The 22,167-nt window shown below is 39.1% G+C and overlaps 1 long non-coding RNA gene across 2 annotated transcripts; it reads left to right on the forward strand.

The window, feature by feature from the left end:
• Positions 1 to 831: 831 nt before the first annotated feature.
• Positions 832 to 21,700, forward strand: LOC139121007 (uncharacterized). Of its 2 annotated transcripts, none has more exons than XR_011549192.1 (3): positions 832 to 1,028; positions 5,877 to 6,112; positions 21,500 to 21,700. It is a non-coding gene; the product is annotated as an uncharacterized lncRNA (long non-coding RNA). The 2 variants fall into 2 exon arrangements; XR_011549193.1 differs by lacking the exon at positions 832 to 1,028 and adding an exon at positions 2,222 to 2,334.
• Positions 21,701 to 22,167: the final 467 nt, after the last annotated feature.

Consider the following 22,167-nt stretch of genomic DNA (forward strand, 5'->3'; position numbering starts at 1 on the left):
TTGATTTCATGCCCTTTCAAAAATGTTACCTGTTTCTCTAGCTGTCTGTCTCTCTGTCTGTCTGTCTGTCTGTCTGTCCATCACCGTATGTAATGACTATCCCCTCTCCCTTTACGGCTAGAAAGGTGTTGACATCAAACAAATGTGGCCGAATGGGGGAGTAAGATTCATTCATTTCCAGGCTCTAGGCCAGGGTACAATTTCAACCTTTCCTGTTGACAATATATTTTCTTAAATAAACATCTTCATGTACATGTCATTACTGTTTGAATGTGCCATTGTTGTTGACACTTTTTGAATCTTTCCTTTGGAAAGGTAGAAACTTTTCAAATGCCAATTCTTTCAGAAAATACCCCCCTGGCCGCCGTTGTTTATATTTAACAGTGGGGAACGTGACAGTCCAACAAAACCCGGTACTCTAGTCGGCGCCCGGATGAAAAGACCTCCAGTACGTTCATTTTCTGGCCGTTCTGTGTTTGCTTTGCGGACTGCTCGGATGACATGCCTGATAAAAATAGTTCCCTCGTAGTCCTTTCGTAGCAAAGTACACTTTGCTGTACGTGCTGTTGCAACCAGGTTCAGGTTTTGTGAGATCGGGCGCGAAGTACAAAAATGACCACCAGTATAGGACATGACTTGGTAAGCCCCAAGCATATGTGCGTCCTTCATACCTGCTATGCCAAGCAATTCCAGACGATGTCCATTCAATGGGAAAGTTAATACTTTTCAACAATCTCCATTCACATTTTAGTTACCTGTTCCTGCGACAAGAAGAGTCCAATCTCAATGACAAAGGGCCGTGACCTTGAAGATACCTCCCTTGAATAATTACTGAGCTACCCACAAAAGCAAAACCTTCCGAATTCTTTTGGGAGACTACGCCTTGTAAAAACTTTTGACTTTATTCTTTAACGAAGAACAAGAGAAACTATAGGTTACACTTACCACCGTTGAAGCTCAGTTCTGCAGAGATTTCCCACGTTGCAATATTCAACCTTAATGCCGCTCTTTAGCTGATTTGTTCCGGAGTAAGTACACCGAATTAATCGTCTGTTGATTCCTGTCTGGTTGGTACAATTTCTGATTAGATTTTCCTCTTGCTGAGACAAAGGTCGTAATAACCGGTAAAAACCATCTCAAAAGTTGCAGAGTGCTTGGTGGTTGTATCTTGTAACCCTTCATGGCTGACCAAGTCACCTCAAGCTGCAAAGTTATGCAGCCAGAACTTCTTTCGAGTAGTGTTACAGGATCGAGTCATTCCAGCGCACCTTGTCCTGGAATGTCCAAGGCAGCCACAACTTGTCGTGCCCACTGTAGGCATGTAAAGAACCAATTCATGTCATGAAAAGAACTGACCACCACAGACAGATCACTGTTCTGTAGTACAAAACTCAATTTTAGTCGTCCCCGCGGTCGTAATGAACCTATAGTACCAGACATAGGAAGCTTGAGCTTTCTGATTGGCCAGAAACTTAAACTAGGTCTTTTATCTTTCCTAGACTTGCCTCCCCCAGTGAGACACTGAACGACTGCTTTATTTGCAGATCTTCTCATGCAAATCAAAGCTGTCTATGGATGCTTCCATTTGGATCCAGGTATACAACTGGTGCTGTGCACACCTTGAGTCAGAGTTCATAGACATTACGATTCAGGGGTCATAGCCTGTCATTTATTCATCCACCCACGCATTACCTTGGTCACACTTCGACCTCTGTGCCCTAGTTAGCTAGTGTCATATACCTGCCGCCATGCCAACTATCCTTAAATAAGCTGATGCCAAAGGAAGGTGCGATGGGCTACTTTCAAACTTTTCCTCCGATTTAAACAAAATCTGTTGCTTTGCACTTCAATTAGATACAGCATTGAATTCCAATCTACAGGTGTGTCCATCTTCATCTCTGCCTTTTGGCTTTGTTAATATTATTATACACAGTGTGCAAGTTGCTGGAACATCTGACGACCATAATGTCTTAATTGTACTAAATAACTAACAGGGATCACCTGTCAACATTTCAGTCACATGAACGGATCTATGGCAAGACGTAATTTATAGGAACGATGTCACATGATATGCTTTCGTGGTCAAACTTAACCGAAAGTTTGACAAGCCAAGGTCTAGATTGCGACTAACATGCAAAAAATTCGCCCTTTATTTCACCAAATGCTATAGATATCTGGGTTTGAACCTGAAAGTTATATCCGAATGTATTCTTTCAATTTCACAGAAAAACTAAAGTGTTGGGGTCCGGGTTGTATCACAAACATTTTACATGCTGAAAATGAAACTAGGTTGAGATCAACTATGGCCTCCTATACGATTTCCATTGTGTTCAGGTAAGGCAGTTTGTGGTTTGAGATTGTTTCTATGGAAATAATTTCTATGCGGGCCTTCTGTATAATTATCATTTTGGGCCAGTTTCGTTCGGTATCGCCCACTAGGTATTAGGTCAAGCGTCTAGTAAATCACCTTGGTGTAATCTATGCCGGTGTGGTCCATTGATCGCTCTCCAACGCGTCGTACACACGTGCAGAGTTAGATGACACGTTCGTGATATCACCGCGATACCATACTCTCAATCCAACACAAATTGATCGATCGTACTCTACCATCATATGCATTTTACACTAAAGTAAGTGATAAGCAGCTACCTGACATTTAACCGACATTGGAACATTTTGGCCAGCAACTTGCACAGCTGCGTTTCCAATTTTGAGGATGTAAAGATCACATTTAACTCAGATTTATTAATATTTTGACAACTTTCAAAATATGTGTAAAAATTTTCCGTATATAAGTTAGTTTCTGCAAAATATTGTACGACTTTTAAAGGCATTCAATATATTTCGGATTTACTCTAGTTTAAGTCGGTAGTGAGGCAATACTGTCTTGAACGATGGTTTAAACACCCCTCCCCTCGCTGAACAGCGGAATGCTAAAAGTGCATGACTGACCAAACGTTAATGACCTCGTGTGATAGAGGGCGACTTTGAATATTATATTCACAAAGTGGAGTTCACAAGCGAGGTGTTATAGATTGGTCAGTAACCCCTTTATCACCATTGATTGATCATCGCGGCGTCGTTTACGATTGCATGCATTGGCATTTCAAGTATTTGTTTGTGTTCTACCTCAGACTTATACGGTAGTTGTCTGAGATTTTGCCAATTCTTTTCACTCATTGGTCATTGAACTAACAGGATTGATTGACTTGTGATGATGATGCTGGTGGAGCTTGGCGAGGACACTGAATGAAATATGTTAGTACAGTATTTTAACATTTTAGTATTTTAGAAGCTAAAACACTGTTTAATACCCAAACTTTGAAAATTATGTACAAGTAAAGGGATGTTCCCGAACAATTCTGAAAATCCACAGAATGAAATGTTACTGATGACCAAAAGCTACTGCATGATTTCTTACCTTTCAAACAAAGTGCAAAAGATGTTGGTCGAGCAACAACTTTGGAGAGTACACGGGTATATCGGCTGTATGCAATCCCTATTATGAGCGATTATTTAGCAATGGTTTAAGCGGACACTTCAGTGATTTAGCCAGCACGATAAAATGTCAAGACGTTTGCTCAGTAAATGTTCTTTTCCTCTTTCCTGGTATTCCGAAGACTTTCTAATCACTGGCTTAGTGACTAGATATTCTCTTTCTGAGACATACATGTGATGACTCTCTTGTGTTGAACTCAGACATATCATAGAACAGTTGCCCCATTAGTACGCATACAGCCTGAGTGTGTGACAAATTATGTGATACGTCGCAGGATGGCGCTTGTTGCCGGACACTGACCGACAGTGCATCGTTTGACAAAGTACTACTGAGATACTAAATAATCTAACACAACTTGATAACTACAATGTCCTTTTATCACTTATTGGGAAATTCACTGATTTTATGCTAAGAACTGAGACTTTAGTGCTTCTTATTTATAAATGTGAATTTGATTCATTCTCACATCATATTGAGTAATTGGTCATATAAACCTTTTTAAGCGCTTTCTCGTTTCCAGAAATATATGGCCATTGCCTTCCACATTTTGTAGATTATCGCGGGAATCAAATTTCAAGAATTATGCATACACTTATTGTTCATCTTTGCAGTAATTCTAGTTATTTAATTAATTTAATTAATCTTTGCAGTAATTCTAGTTTTTTATTCGGTGTTCAGCTATGGGTGCTCGGATCACTGAGCTCACTCTGTAAAATCGAATAGTTATGACGTACATGAAAAACATCCTTCCTTCACATTTCTTGTGGTCAGCCATATGTATCATCTCAATACGCATATCGTAGGGGCGAAAAAGTAATTATGGGAGCTGTGAATTCAAGGTAAAGACGCTTAATATATTGGACTGCCATTCCCATATCATATTTTGTTAAATTTTATTGTTCACGATGTCGGACCACCTGTCCAATGAGTAGAGGTCCAATAATCAACGGCTACGCCAGGATAACACGACACTTTGTATTGGCTATTGATGCTCCTCTCAAACGACAGTGGATACGTATGCATAAAATAACCCAAGGTATTAAGGTTGTCCACAACTTGAAACGTAAACTTTTAATCTTTCACTCAAACATTCCTTGAGGAAACATTATGCCATTCATTTTCATAACCAAGAATAAAAATGGTTACTACTTGCAAATTTTGGTGTTAAAGAAACAAATTTCTAAACTTAAACAATACATGTATTTGAAATTTCAAAATGACCTCTGCACCCTTGTAAGTCCTATTGGAGAAAAGTATTTTTTAATGGAAGCGAAACCTATAACGTAAATATTCAGTATCGAAAAAGAAACGATGGAAGATTATCACTTGATGAATATCCTCCAATCAATATTGTATAAAGGAACGCTTGGAATCCACACTTATATTGTGTGTCGGGTACATCCTAAACAGCGATCTCCATGGTTACAACCGAAGAGATTACCAAACCATGAGAGGAAAATTGTCAGCATCAGTGCCGTTGATTGATCTCTGTTGGTATTTTGCGTAACAAAAAGGTTCCATACGACTGCAGGTGAATTCACCAAATCCCAAGACTCGGGGGGACGGGAATTACCGGATGAAGCTAGGATTGTGTAATGACGTCAAAATTTGATTCAATCTACCATTTAAATATTCTGACAACAATCAACACAAGTATCCAATTCTTAATACGTAAGCAGTCTTGCCCTGATTGTATACCAAAGCAATATGACTGGAAGAGACCGAAATTTTCACAGCAAACCAAAGTTTGTAAATTATCGAGACGGTCTTATGTTTGCCACTGGGGAGTTATAACATTTCATTCGCCATCTTTGAGAAAGATACTTTACCCTATGTTATAACACAAACAATAGTAATGCCGAGATGCTTATCTTCAATGCTTTTTTACCATACCACGGTGGAGTGAATGTGACCATACCCACAGACAAAGGATCAATTACGATACTCACTACCATTGAGGGCGGCAACAAACTTCACAGTAGATCAGCAGCCTGTCTGTCTGTCTGTCTGTCTGTCTGTCTCTCTGTCTCTCTGTCTCTCTCTCTCTCTCTCTCTCTCCCCACACACATTGAATACTGCAATTCTAAAATAAGTGTTGCGCAAGTATTCTACAGAATAAAATGTGTTGCCAAGGTGAATATTTTGCATATCGACATAAGAGAAAGAAAATGTATGAAAATAATCAAAAGTTGCAATTATTATCTTTATTCATATGAAGTGACTCTTGTTATATAAATGTACTTATATTATCTGATGCAAAACAAATCTAGGGGACACATCTTTCAATGCCAAATGTATTTTGTAGAAGCGCTCTCAGCAGCAAGATTGTAGGGAAATTGCTCGACTAACGGGCCGGAGTGCATTTCTTTCTCTGCAGATGACGCTTCGGTGTGCGACCAAATGGAGCGAAAAGAAGATCCATCAAACGATGCTACAATATTGAAAATCACAGTGACCGGTAGTGTGAAAGGAACTATCTTTGAAGAAGATAATGGAAGATACAGGGGCTGTTACAATCACTGAGGAAGATACTAGCAAGCAAGATCGTGGAGGCTTTAACAAGGCACTGCACATTTCAAGAAACTTGCCCTCTTCGCCTTGTTTTGAGTCCAGGTATGGTAACGACGGTTTTGCTTTGTTTTTCTTGTTGTTGTATCCTAGGGTACATTGCAACCCCTTCAATGTCAGTCCAAATACTTTTTGCAATGTGCCTAATTGTAAAAAAGTTAAAACACCCATACGATTTTTCTCCAACACAGCACATCTATGTAAGAAGCGATAACATGCTCATGTTGTCATCTGCATGTAAAGTCAAGTAATATTTCACTCGATAGGAACTTTTCAAAAGACTAAGAGTCGATTAAACTGTTTAGTCAAAAATATATTTACTATCAAAAAAACTGGGAAAAACGAGTCCCTGCCCTGTGAGTAGAATAACCGGAAGAAGTGCATTGTTGGCAAGAAAGATTAAATTTTTAATCCTCGATGTTGTTATTCCATTCAATATCCATGTCTTCGGGATCCATCGCAATACCGTGAAAAAGAGTTAAATATAAAACACACTGAATTCTTCCATAAGCACTAGCATTTTGTCATAATTTTGTTTTGTTCTGCTGTCATCGAAGAAAAGCTTATCAGATAGGTTAATTTTCCATCTTTACTTTTCGTTCCTCTGCACTTCTCTAAACATTGTTTCTGCTTTGGGTTTATCACAAAAAGTCTGTTCTATTACCATTTAAACTAGGAACAACGGTACCCAATATAATTCAGATCGGTTTCTCTGATACTTTAAGTATCTAACTCTCTGTGAAAGTGTTTAACTTTTCCGTTATTCATCTCTGACTAGTAAATATACGTGCCGTCGACAACTTTACAACTGGCTTACTCAGTTGTTGCGTACCTACTTTTAAACCCCTCAAATTAATCTGCGCTCTTCCAAGCATATTCTATCCTCCGTGCATATGCGTGCTCTATATGTTGTGTACCTTTGAGATCACACTTATGTAGATCATTTAGTTTGACTCAATGCACCGGTCATTTTATTAACCCACAAATACTTCCTCTGTTCAACAAACTCATCGGGTGTTTCATCATGTGTAGATTTATTCTCATTGCTTCAACAATGCTATATCATATAGTAATATCCTAGGGGTGGGGTTCATGTGGTGGTGGCCCTCAAGTTATGGTCCACTCCAATCTGATTAAAATCAGATGTAGAGTACGGCGACGTCTTCTTATGCGTACGCGGTATTCTCTCGTTGTCGCCTCTCACTACATCTGACCAACCTGATTAAAATCAGATGTAGAGTACGGCGACGTCTTCTTATGCGTATTCACGTACGCATAAGAAGACGTCGCCGTACTCTACATCTGATTTTAATCAGATTGGGTCCGCTCTAGATGAGAGACCACCGAAACAAAAGCCGACTTTCTGCGATTACTTATTTTGCTTTATTTTTGAAAAATCCTATAAGTCGTACCGCAAAATATCCATCGCCGAAGGCAACATAATCTGTTAACTTAGTAAATGACTACAAATTCTTGATATGAGTACGTATACTTGTTAAATGACAATGGCCGCTGTACATGAGCCAAAGTGGCGAGACAGAGAGATTCGGAAATCGCGATAACATAAAAAAAAGGACGAAAGAAAAATATTCACTAGAAGTGCATGCATGCTTGGGCAGTGACGGCGTGATTGTTACAGACATTTTGTGTTTGTTTCGTGTTCAAAGCAACTATTTATAATCTTAGATTTACAGTATTGCAGTCTATGATATGTATGTTTTACATATTTATAACACAGTAATCAATTATTGTTTTGGTCCTTCGGTAGAGTGAAATGCTTTGGAAGGGGTCAGTATAACGATTCGTGACTTTGTATTTTATCAGGTTGTTTAGGCTAAGGTCAACGAATTAATATGATATAAGAGGGGTAATTATATTCAGATTAGATTTCGAAATAAGTGAAACGAAGATACATAACATGTCTATACGTTGAAATTTGAGTCCAGCAGCCATACGTGGACAGCTCGAAGCATGGCATGTAGTGAGTTACACCTGTAATAGCAAGACTTTTCTATAGCAACCGTTAGCAGAAATTTTCTATGACAGAATAAAGCAGTTAACAGTGTGTTGTACGCAGTGTTAACATTAATATTTTCACCAGAAAAGACTATTACAGAATGCAACTGAGGGGCACAGAGTCTCGATGATGACTCCTACAATTTTAAATTTTAGTTAAATGTTCCTACGTTTGATGAGTTTATTTTCAGATGTTGATAGGAAACCTACTTTTTAAGAGTTACTGATACTGATACACATCCATAAACTGCCATTGCATAACCTAATTTATGAAAAAGTGGGTGACAAAAAAGTACATATAGGTGCAAATAAAAAATAACAGTCTCATTAAAATGTACTGTGGATAACTAGTAACGCGTACTTGATAAAAACAATTTTTAAATGTTTGTTCTCTCTTTCCTATATTGAACGCACATGAAGACCCGTTTCCTCATTGCGTGCGCCTTACTATACTGAAAGCTTCTGTTTCAAATGGTTCCTTCATGTATTTTGTTCACACAAGTTTTTGTCCTGTGTCCATAAATAACACTTTTGTAGAAACACTGACGTTTCTGCAGTTATACCAAGCAAAGTCTCAATACTGTCAGCAAAGTCGTTTAGTGATTTGATTGTTTTTCTCTCAAGCCATAGGTAATCACGTACAGAAGGCGGTAAAGCCCCTGATCAAGATTATTTTCAACACAGTGTTTTGAGGTGCGCTGAAGCATTCACTAGCTCTAGAAAAATTCACATGTTGTTCGGCTTTCAAATTTCGATGGAAAGGGGTATGATACCGACAAACTTCCTCTGCAGACACTCGGAATCCCCTTTACTTAGTAGATCACCCTTCGTGCGTATCCACATCGACTTGATCCTGTAGCCCAGAGATACACTCAGTGTGACAGTTTTCGGACAGGGTAGTGAATTTCGACCAGAGCCGTTTCATAAATGAAGAGCAATACGTTTATCCTCAAACTGTTAACACGACGGAAGTGGTATTTAGGGGTCAAAGTTGCCAAATTGTTGACCCCATGTTGAGTGCAGTAATCGGACGTCGTATTTGGAATGTGATTATAGGGGCTAAATAATTGATATTTTGAAACTTCAAAACCCCGATTTCCAATTTCGATGTGTGTTTTTTGTAAAAAGTTCGTGATAAATTAGTTACGTTCAATCCATGGACGAGGCAACTATGTTTCGACGTGTATGGTGCTTAAGCTTACATATCGGACATGGGCTGTCTCTGTGTGTTGCTTTCGACACCTTGTATCGTACGGTGTGTTAACTTCGTCAAGTTTGTAGCCCGAAATAGCTTCTACCAAAATAAAAACTATTCAAAACGGGACAGCAGCGTCACCTGACTTAATTTGCGGTAACATGACTTGTCAAACGCTATCAATACATAGCGAAGTGAGTACAACGAACAGCATATCAATAAATGTCCGAAAACTGAGGTCGTCCGAAAACTGTCACTCTGAGTGAATAGTATGTAGGCCTAGTCGTAATATTTTGTGGCTCTGCAAATCACCAGTTTGAGGTTTTCATTACTCCTATTATAACAATCATAATTTTCATCACTAACAACAATGGCCCTGTTGTGTGTACCTGTTTCCCCGTTGACAAGCTCGACGCTGTATATCAACGTGCTATCGAGAGTAGAAAAGGAAACTGTTGTTGACATTACAAACAAAAATAGCGGGAAAAATCATCAAACGTACTGGCTTTTGGCATGTTACCGAGGTGCAAATCAGAGGGGTTGAGTTTACAAAACGGTTGTGCGTGGGTCAAATTTTATAATAGTCAGTAAGGGGTCATATTTTTCATAAGATTTGTATATAACTATGGCAATAATACCAAAATTGAACGTAATCTATACATAATAACACACCCAAGAACTACGACACAACAGAACAGAAAACAGTTTGTGTCTATCACTACAAGTATGGTTATACCTACAACAGTTCCAGCAGTAATGGTAAACACGCAGCACGATGTTCACAGTGCCCCTTTATTTAAAAAGAAACTTAAGTTCTTTATATGTACAAACAATTCAACCTTATGGTCGCCATTTTCGTTGATGATGTACTTTCATGATAATCTTCCCCTGCATTTCAAATCGTTCTTTTTCTCACTTTATCATACATGTAGTATTCGATCCGTAGGGGAAAAACTTAAATGTTCTCCATCCTCCATATGCAGAATCAGTTTAGAACAAATTTACATTAACTTTACTGGTACTTTGGTGTGTAACAATAATGCAGAAGATATCAATGATATTTCCTCGAGATATAGATTTAAACAAGAACTGAAAAGTTATCTGTTCGATTTGTAGTTTCGTCATTTTTTATCATAACTTTCAGTGATGGTTGTAATATATATCACAATTTTCTTGGTATATATGTTCTTTTGTTTCTTATATAATTTGTGATCTCTCTGCAAATATAGCAAACACCTGTCTCCTCTCGCCTGCTGCATCAATTTCTTCTCTAATTTCATTTTTTGTGATACCATGGATTAGTCATCATTTTAAATATGAAATTTACATCAGTGTTATTCTCAGTAATGAGGCTGAATTCAATTAGTGAATATGGCAACTAATTTTCTATCTTTTTCTCGCGTAACAAGCTGTTATAACTTATGAAGGGACTGGTCAGTTTCTTCAGCCTCGGGGCGGTAGATCCATGGGGGTCACCCTGTTTTTAACTTTGGTGATATAGGAGGGTAACCATATTTTTGAAATGCTCAAAAGAGGTCAGTGTGTTTTTGAATTACAACACAGACTCATACTTGCATAACATAAATTCAATTGGCTGCCGGGGGACAGGTATACCGGAAAAGAGATTGAAAATTTCCCGTACAAAAACCGCTTCGATAATAATTGCTGTCAAAGGGCAGCAGACAGCAGGGTCGACATTTTCCTTACCAAAGAATGTGGATTGGAATCGCCTTCAGCGGGCAGTTAGCGAAAGTTTTACCCGAAAAAGGATTGACAATCTACCGTACCTAAGGTACAAATTTTATTCTGCGTCTACATTTGCCGCAGATCGTAATATCTATACCTGTCAAACATCAATTTAGATTAATTTTCTTTTTTATACGATATTTACCTTTCAAGAGTCAGCAAAAATCAAATTGCGGAAATGCCCATTGATGTGTGGGACTGGTACGGTTCTACGGGGATTTTAATATCTTCGCGGGGGCAGCTGACGGCCGTTCTGATAGAAGCTTGAGAAAGTGTCGTACTGCTCCAGAGTGGTCAAACCAAGTCTTGACAGAGCGGATGTCGGCTTATATGTTGTCAAGTATCGGGAATTAGGCGACAAACGTGCTCAATAACGGTTTTGCAACACCGACCACTAAAATTGCCGAGGACTAGAAAGTCGGACGGCGGGAATCGGTGACAGCTGTATCCGATAAAGAACAGACAATTTTCCGTGCGTAAGTGCGTGAATAAAGATGGCAACGGCGGGACCAGGGTAACTGATTGTCCGGTAAAAGACTGATAATCTTCGGTACCACAAGTACGGGTATTTGAATGTCGGATGGCGGCGATTGGACGACAGGTGTGCTAAGTAAAGGGTGACAAATTTCCCGAACTTAAAAATGCGACGATGGGAATTGAATTGAATGGGCTGCCGGGACAGGTATGCGGGGAAAGAGGTTGAAAATTTCCCTTACAAAAAGCGCGCAGATAGTAATCGCTGTCAACGGGCAGCAAATCACAGGTGTGCCCGTAAAAGGGTCCACATTTTCCGTACCAAAGAATATGGATTGGAATGGCTTTCAGCGGGGATTTAGCGAAAGTTTTACCCAAAAAAGGTTGACAATCTTCCGTACCTTAGGTCCGTGAAATTGAATGACTCTAAGAAGGCAGCTTGCGATAAGTGCCCTGTAAACAGCTGACTATCTTCCATACCTAGTGCGGGAATTTCAGAGGTCATAAACGGGCAGAAGTCGACAACTATGCCGCTGCAGTACCACCAATCTCCCGTCAAAAAAGTAAAAAAAGACAAAAATGTGCAAATTTTATTTTGCGTCTAAATTTGCCGCAGATGGAAATATCTATAACTGCCAAACATCCATTTAGAGTGATTTTCTTTTTTAAACGAAATTTGCCTTTCAATGAGTCAGCAAACATGAAATGGCGGAAATGCCTATTGATGTGTGGGACTGCATACTGGCACCGTTCTACGGGGATTTTAATATCTTGTCGGACGCGGTTGACGGCCGTTCTGATAGACGCTTCTGAAAGTCTCTTATTGTTCCTGAGTGGTCAAACCAATTCTTGACAGAATGGATGCAGGTCTATGCTGTCGAGTATCGGGAATTAGGCGACAAATGTGCTCAGTAAAGGTTTGGTAATACCGACCACTAAAATTGCCGAGGAAAGTCGGACGGCGGGAATGGGCGATAAGTGTATCCGATAAATAACTGACAATTTTCCGGACATAACGAGCGTGAGTAAGGATGTCAGGCGGCGGGAGCAGTTTAACAGAAGTGGCCGGTAAAAGACTGACAATCTTCTGTACCACAAGTAGGATAGGATAAGGATAGGATAAATAATTTATATAGCGCCTAGTATCCATCAGCAATGTTCACTAGCACTTTACACTAGGTCACAGGTAAACTCTTTTGAAAAAATGAGGCTAGCATAGATCTGAAGGTGCGAATGTCCAGGGCTGATCGAATAGGAGCTGGCAGTTTGTTCGATAGAATTGATGAGGAATAGGAGAAGGATCTGTCTCCGTATGATTTAAACCGAGTTCGTGGAACTTTATGTGTGGTTTGTAGACTTGATCGGAGAGATCTGCTAGGGGTGTTGACTTCAATGAGTTCAGCCAGGTATGAAGGAGCAAGTCCATATATTGATTTATATGTGAGAAGTAGGATTTTGAACTTAATTCTGTAAGACACGGGGAGCCAGTGAAGTTCCTTTAGGATTTGTGTAATGTGATCCCTTTTGCTTGTTTTTGTGATGAGACGGGCAGCCGAGTTTTGTGCCCTTTGTAGTAATCTGTTGTATGAGTCCGGTAAACCGTAGAGGGAGTTGCTGTAGTCTAGCTTGGCAGAAAGAGTTGAATACATGAGAGTCAGACAGGTCTTTTGAGAGAGATATTTCCTGATGAATCCAATACGGCGGATAAGTAGATAGATGCTCTGACAGGTCTGAATTATGTGTTTTTTGAAATCGTGGCTACTGTCAAACAGGAATCCAATATTGCGTGCTGCGTCTGCCAGTTGAATGGAACTTGATCCAACTTGAATGCTGTCAATGGTGATTGGTGAGTGATCATATCGTGAACGAATAAGGAGCATTTCTGTTTTGCCATCGTTGAGTTGTAATTTGTTTGATGTCATCCAATCTTTAATGTCAACCAGACAGTCTTCGATTTGAGAAATTGCTGTTGGAATATTGATTTTTGTGAAGGCCAAGTACAGTTGGTTATCATCTGCATATTGGTGAAATTTAAGATTGTGGTTTCGGATTATCTGTCCAAAGGGTGTAGTATAGAGAGTGAATAAAAGCGGGCCTAGAACCGATCCCTGTGGAACACCGAATTGAAGAGGAGTTGATTGTGACGAATGACCATTGATTATTACGGACTGGTATCGATTGGTGAGATATGATGAAAGCCACTTGAGGGCAGTACCTTGAATACCCAGATGAGCGAGGGGTAAAAGCAGAACGTTGTGGTCGATGGTGTCAAACGCTGCAGATAAATTAAGCATTACAAGGATAACATATTGCCCAGCATCGAGGGAGAGAGTAATGTCATTGTGAATCTTTAGAAGTGCAGTTTCAGTACGTATACTGTGGAATTTTCTGTAGGCAGATTGGAGCGGTTCAAGAAGTGAATTACTGTTGAGATAGGCATTGAGTCTCTTGGCAACTACTTTTTCTGTAACTTTTGAGATGAATGGAAGGTTAGAGATGGGTCTGTAATTTTTCAGGATGTCTGGATCAAGTGAAGGTTTTTTCAGTAATGGAGTAACAACTGCTGATTTAAATGAGCTCGGAACAATCCCAGTGTTCAGTGAAAGGTTGACGATGGTGTTGATGGCTGGCACAAGTGTGTCGATGACTCCTTTGAGTAGGTTTGTGGGGATTGGGTCAAGGCTGCAAGATTTCGATGGAGATGACATTATCATATTCTTGATTTCCTCCTGACTTGCTGGTGAGAAGAACGAAAGTGATGATGATATATAATTGAGTTGAAGAATTTACAAAAGGTTGATAGGCGCTAGGTGCTGCATCCGGATTCAAACGTATGTTGACGATTTTCTCGATGAAATATTTGCTGAAAATGTTTGGGGCATTCACAGGTGAGTGACTTGAACCAGGAGGTATGACTGAAGTCAAGTTGGAAACGATTCTGTTAAGAGCTTTGTGGTCATGACTTTTCTCCTCAATGAGTTTGGTGTAATACCTGGTCTTTGCATGACGAATTAATGAGTTGACTTTATTACACTGGCTGCGGAAAATTTGCCTGTTGATTTCAAGCTTGTTGTGCCGCCACTTGTTTTCTAATTTACGTCGGAGTTTCTTGGCTGCAGATATGTCAGTGTTATACCATTTGGAGTCCGGGCGCAGGGTGATGACACGTTTTCGAGCCGGTGCATGCTTATTTAGTAGCTCCTTCAAGCAAGTATTATAATGTGAGACCGCAGTTTCTACGTCATCACTACTTAGGTGATGCAGGGCAGAATTGTTGAGATCTTCCGTATAAAATGTGCTCAGTGAAATATTTTTGATACGGCGATAGGTGACTTCAGCCTGGATGAGTGGCGGTTTTGGTAGTGTTAAGCTGAGACGAATTGGAAAGTGATCTGACAGGTACAGTTTGTCAATGGTAGTAGAAGAGATGATGACATCAGAGTTAGTAAAAACTAGATCGAGTGCATGACCTCGGGTATGTGTTGGTTCGCTGACAATTTGCTCGAGATTGCAAGAGTGAACAAGGTCCTTGAATTTCTGTGTTTTTGAATCTGGTTGGTTTGCACTCCAGTGGAAATTAAAGTCGCCGAGTATAAGATCACCAGAATATGCAGCAACTGTCTCAAGGAGGGTGCCAAACTCGTCAATGAACAGGGGGACACTCAGTTTGTTTTTGGTGTTAGGAGGGGGTCGATACACAATGATGATCTCAGTTGTATTGCCGTTATAGCATAGACTGGTTTCCACGGCCTCAAAAGACTTCCAGGCAGCAATTTTTATGTTAGACTTGTGTATACAAGTACGGGTATTTGATTGTCGGATTGCGGCTACTGGACGACAGGTGCGCTGGGGGCGACAAATTTCCCGTCCTAAAAGTGCGACGATTTGAATTGCATTTAAAGGGCTGCCGGGGATAGGTATACCGGGAAAGAGGTTGAAAATTTCCCGAGCTTAGCTAAATCTGCGACACCGATCGGTGTCGTAGTAAACTACCAAAAAAGCCTATGGATTGGCTGGCAGCGGTACTGTCGCGGTGACCCTGACCCGAGCGCGTTCGGCAGACGCCACTATCACCGCAGCGAGATCTAAGCTAATATTTGTAAGATAGGAATTTCAGAGTGTCAGTATTTTGAATAAGCTGTGAATGTATTTCACACCTTCTATGCATAACCAGATGTCCAGAACTGTTGTACATAAATGGATGCCAATCACTAATGTCAAAGGGAAAAAAGCAGTAAATCAAAAAATTTGATGGGTGTTTAGACTTGCCAGCCTAGCCATCCAATTAGGCCTACATCTCCTGAGAAGCCATAGAAAGCTATTTTTTATAAGTTGTAGTTAAATTTTATATGCACAGTGTCCGGGAGCACCTTTTCTCTTAACTTTGAAACCATGAAAGCATAGGTTATAATGACAAAAACTGCCTTTTGTTAACTATTATTTTAGTCATGAAAAAAAAAACAACTGTTTTACTGAAAACCTGTGACACAAAGGATAATCAATGAGAACGAAAAATATTTTGTCATTTTTCTCTTTTTAAAGTATGTCAATGTATCAAATGTATAGTGAAATATTTAAACAATAAAGCACATCCAGCGAGGATACCACGAGATTTTGACTAGTTCACAACAAAGATGCACGATCAATAGCGAGTGCATATACAGCATATATGAAGTGAACTGGTCAAAATCGCGTGGTATACCATCGCTGGGTGTGGTTTATTGCTATTATATCATAACTGTAAATTGAAATTCTGGCATGGAACGCCAAAAAAGGATTTTGCTCGCGCATGTACCAGCGTGTGCCGAGAGCTAGCGCGTGTGCCGCCGTGGTATATTGGAGAAAATACCACGGTTCTTTTCCCGTCTTGACCAATCAGATCGATGTATTTGCGCCATCAGTATACTGATATAATAGTGCATGTTGGTTTCTTATACTGAATTCTCATAGAGAAAACATAAAAGTATCATGAATTTGTCATGCTTTTCATATGAACTGCAGACTTAATAATGCTTAGTACATTTGCAAACATCGAGATATGTCTTACATATGTCTCTGATATTAAACTACCGCAGCCGAAGGGAGCGCCGAAAAATATTAAATATATATACAGATATCTCAGCGTGAAAACTACAAGTTACTAGATTCTCAATATTACCGCCCTGCAGAAATGCATTGAGAACTATACTTTGTCTGCATTGACAAGCAATCCATTTTTCTTATATATATATATATATATATATACACATTTTGTGTATATACACATTTTGTGTATTTTGTGTATTTCGCTCACTGCTTTAATAGTAGTTAGAGCACTCTGAGATTGTTGGGCAGCCTCTTGCGTAATATAAGGGGCGTTCACTGTTGGCACTATGCTTCGCTCATGGTATGTATTGCCGTTGGAGCACTCTGGTGAGTCCATATTTTCAATCCTCAACAATGTGTAACCGTACTCTCTGTGCCCAAGTTCAGAGGTTGCCATAAAGCCATTATGGTGATAACCGGGAGGGCACATTGTATACATTTTGTATATATATATATATATATATATATATATATATATATATATATATATATATATATATATATATATATATATATATATATATAAAACTATCTACTGTATGTATATATATATATATATATAAACTATCTACTGTATATATATATATATATATATATATATATATATATATATATATATATATATATATATATATATATATAAACTATCTACTGTTGATTGACCAATCAGAGTGCTCAATTCAGGGTGTTTTATTTACTCGTAAAGCCTTGGTCACCAAATTCCAGAAACGAATGACAGCGCCGTAGTAAAGTACTGTCCAATCAAAAGTGAACATGTCATATTCTGTAGACATCTGGTACGTTTTAATATTCAAATTTGGTAACACAGCGGAAACCAGCTGCAACATAAAATCTGCTGTGCCCTAGGGCATTTATATAATGTGCCCTAGGGCATTTATAGGATGTTCCATTACATTGGAAGGTTATTTCACAGATAAAAGTTTTAATTCATATCCTAAACATGTTACATTGACAAAGGGGACGGTTGACGTAAACACATTGAAAACGAAAATATATCAATTAGGGGCGATAGTTTTTAAGTCGGATAAAACCCTCGTACTCAGGTTCTTCTGGTATATAAAGTCCAACCCTACTGTCACGTAGCGTGGCTTGATATAGCAGTAGACGTATAAGAGACGGCACGATACACCGAAATATATTCTAAGTCGTAGCACTTTATTCAGCTGAGTAACATAAGTTACACGTTAAATCTTCTATGTCTCACACTTAGTCTAATAGTAGGCGTCTGTCTCGGTCAACGTCGTCTCGAGCGTCGCAACAGGTTCTGAACGGCTTCTACAGGTTCTCAACAGCGTCTACTTTAACACACTAAAATGCAGAGTTTATATCGGGTGAATATCTGGCTTTGTCATGACTTTGGTATGCGTCTATAATGAGGAACGTCACTCAAATCTAAGTACAAGGTTAACAGGATGGAAGTATCTCTCAACGCCGAGCATGGCTGAGACTATCTGTCAACATAGCGTCCGGTCAACGTTAATGACTTAAACAGTTGTCAAAACAATACGTTCACTAAGAGAGGATGGACTCTCCTTCAGAGGTCACGAAAATAAACAAGGGAATCGTTCTCACGATGCACCACGTGCAGAAGGGGTTACTATAGGTCACTGTCGGTCATTCATTGTCAGTCATACAAACTAAATTCAAGTCATAAAATATCATATAATATTAACTATCGAGTGGCTACATCACACCTCCCAACCAAGATCGAAAGGCGTCCTCGCTCGATCTACAAATCAAAAATTAACGAACATAAAACAAAACAAAACAAAAATCAACAAAGTCCAAAATCATAAGAATACAACAGAAAGTAATCAATGAATACAGGTGTTACAAAACACTGTGAACTAGAGTTCACTACAGTTGCGATCATTTCTCAGAGTTCGTAAGAGTTCGATGTATATTCGCTTTTAAATTCAATGTCCTCAATACTCTCAAACGATGATACAAATTCAATATCACAGATTCTGTTTGTAAAGATCAATTACAGAGTCATTAATGATGGTTCCAGTGTAATTATCTCTCATACTTATATGGGTTGTATTCCCTTCTATCAGTTCACTGGCAATCAGGTACTTACATAATAAGGGGGTTGCATTAAGTCGGCAAATACTCGTATTGTCACTACAATATTACACATGTCCGTTTTCTTTTATCTTCGTCAATGTCCGTAAAAACGTCGTATTCCACACACAGCTCATCCAGCTGTCCTGTCTGCTCGGCAGACACATCTGTCGTCTCGCACAGATTCACGCGGCTCCTCGAATTACCTTTCGGGCAACACCTCATCCGGGCCGGTTGCCAGTAATTCGCCTGGGTCGCAATTTCCTCGGTCCTCGTCAAGGCACGTCTGCCTAGAACCGGCATTCACTGGGTGATCATCATTATTACACACGTCGTCATTTTCAGCACCCAAATTCGATACACATACAATAACATCATCGTCGTCAAAAACTTCAAAACACATCTCCTCGGCATTACAAATTACCTTCGGGTCAACGCCTCCTGTGGCCGGTTGACAGTAATAAGCCTCTGCCGGAACCTCGGTCTTCGTCCACTACAGACCGGAACGTGGGCTGATGATCGTCTCCGCGCGCTGGAATCATCACCCGGTTACTACTGCTACTGTCGTCTACTGCTACACGCGCCATAGTCGTCGTCGTTGTCGGTAACAATGTGAATTACATCAACAGTTCGTTTACAGGTTCACATTCACATGTCTCTTCGTAATAATCACAAATTCTAAGATTGTTCAAATGTCATTATTTCTGCTGCCATGAAACCATATCAGTTGTCAATTCCATCTAGTCAATGTTCTTCATCAAAAGATTCCATCCATTACAAAAGTTCAATCTGATCTCTGTCTTCGGGAATAGCACGCAACAAACGGTAGAACAGCGAACAGCATACATACCGATGAAGCAATAACGGTGAAGGCTTCTGGCTTGAGTCGATCCCACCGCTGCCACCAAATATGTATCACACTACGATAAAATGTCTCGGCCTGCGGCCTCGACATTTTATCGTTGGGTTGGACTTTATATACCAGAAGAGCCCTCGTACTCGGGCTTTATCCATATACATATAATATATATATATATATATATATATATATATATATATATATATATATATATATATATATATATATATATATATATATATATATAAGAAAAATGGATTGCTTGTCAATGCAGGCAAAGTAAGCTTATAGCTCTCAATTCATTTCTGCAGGGCGGTAATATTGAGAATCTAGGAACTTGTAGTTTTCACTCTACAGGCTGTTTCATGCGCTAAGGGATGGACCATGAGATCTTGGGAGGGGGTGGTCACAATGAAATTGTGAAAAAAAAATTTTTACTATTGTAATTTCTAAAAATAAATTTTTCAAATTGACATTAGCTGTGCAAATTTGTTTTTCGGAGTAAATTTTCAGATTTATAATTTTTTTTTAGTTCGTCGCTGCCTGAGGATAAAGATGGCAAAAATGTGGTGCTAACCACCACAAGTGCCCGCGCAAGCGGTCACGGGGGGGGGGGGGGGAGGTCAGTTGGAGCTTTTGAAAAATACAGATTAAAATGGTGTTATTTGGTGGCACTTGGAGAGTATTTTTTCAGATTACACATCTTCCTCTGAAACATGGTCTTCTTGCTCCTCAGTAGCTTCCTATAGTTTTGAAAATTGACTATTTTGGTTTCCTTGCTTCCCTTTCTACTGCGGGGTGAAATGCCTACATTCACCCTACCAAACATCATGCATATCTCATGATTTACAATTGATTTCGACAAGCTGAAAAGCTATTTGCAAAATATAGTGAAATTTGCATATTTGTGTTAGGGTTACAGCAATTGTTGCCCTCTTTTGATCAAAACATCTATTTCTCTGTAGCAGCATGTCCAAATTGATTGGATGTGTATAGATGTGATGAAATTTCAATATTTGTCTTTTTAGGGCAATTTATGCCATTCATGGTCAAAAAATCTGTATTCTCTGAAAGGGCTTGTCCAATTTCTTTAAAATTTGCTACATATAAGTCCCTTAAGATTTGTTTAAATCTTGCTCTTATTTCTGTGGTGGAAAAATTCTTCAGATAATTGTCATTCAGCATTTGCTACACACAAACGATTATTCATGCAGATTTATTCAGTATTTGCTATCGAGAAACTTTCAAAGTTCAACCCTTTTTGTGTTTTTGTGTTCGGATTTGTTGGATAGATGGCATTCTACGTAGTGTATTGTTGAATGTTAAAAAATGTATTACTGTTGCTTTTTAAGGGTGTGTTTTGAGAAAAAAGAATTGAAAATGCCTTTTTCAAAGCAAAATAATACATGGTGACTTGATATGTTTTTTATAATTATTGACGTGTTTCTACTTGTTCACCCATTCTTGCATTCAACATTGCAATAAAATGCTGTGAAAAAAATGAACCTGATGTGGCCTGCATCGGTTTATCTTGATCTTAAAAGGCAAACATAACTTTCTGTCTTGACAACCATACCATAGTTTCAATGTTTTACCTAGTGTACCTGCTTGGTTTGTACGCAGAAAACAAGAAGAAAACACGCTCTATAATTTTATAATTTCAAGTGATCAGAATACAAAAGTCCTGAAAAGATAAGATAATCACAACTTTCAGTATAAGGGACACTGTCACTCTAAATGTATAAATTAAAATAAAAAATGTGCCTGGAGGATGTACTAATAATACAGAAAGTTGCTTCCTGTCGGTAAAATCTAAAAACATTCAAGATTTTAAAGACTTTTGCAGATTTTTTTACGCATTTGTCTTCTTATTTATTTATTTTTTTTATTTTGCAAACTAGTTTGAAGATATTTTTTCCCTAACTTTCTGCTCTGAATTTTTTTTTTCTGTTTTTGACCACCCCCTCTCAAGATCTAATGGTCCGTCCCTAAGCAATCATCAAGACCGAGGATTTGGCGGGAATGGGGCTGTTTATAGTGTGTTGCAGGTAAGTAAGCGGTTGCGGCCAATGGCATGTCACTTATTAATGAGGAGGAATTTGCTGCGGTGTCTAAATTTTGAGAGGAATTCTGCTCGTTTGTTGAGGGTTGATTTGCTGTCTGAATAAATTATGTGGAGTTTTTCTGTTATGCAAAGGTTGCAGCATTTGGTTTTATTTGGATGGGGGGGGGGGGGGGGGGGGCTTTGTCCATAATTGACCATTTGATATCTTAGTTTCTGGTGTTGTCTTTGAGTTTCCATATGAATTTTGAGAGTTCTGTGCTATTTCTGTGCTGGGGTGTTTTGAATGTGTACTTGTATACGTATATCTTTGTTTGAAGGTTGAGTCCGTGAGTCCAATGTAGTGTTTCTGATCGTTGTTTGTGGTGACAGTGGCTAGTGGCTTTCTATATTACTGAAGAGGTGAGGAAGTTTCCTGAAAGTGGACAATCGTCTTTTTTTGCGGCAGCTGCACAACTTCTCTTGTTCCTTGTCTTTATGTAGTATTTGGTTATTGTGGGCTTTGATTATGCTGCCCATGTTTCTGGAGCAACTGTAGCTTACTTTTACTTTGTTTTTGTTGAAGAGCTTGTGTAGAC

The sequence above is a fragment of the Ptychodera flava genome, chromosome 21 (assembly GCF_041260155.1).
Source record: "Ptychodera flava strain L36383 chromosome 21, AS_Pfla_20210202, whole genome shotgun sequence".
Taxonomy (NCBI): Eukaryota; Metazoa; Hemichordata; class Enteropneusta; family Ptychoderidae; genus Ptychodera; species Ptychodera flava.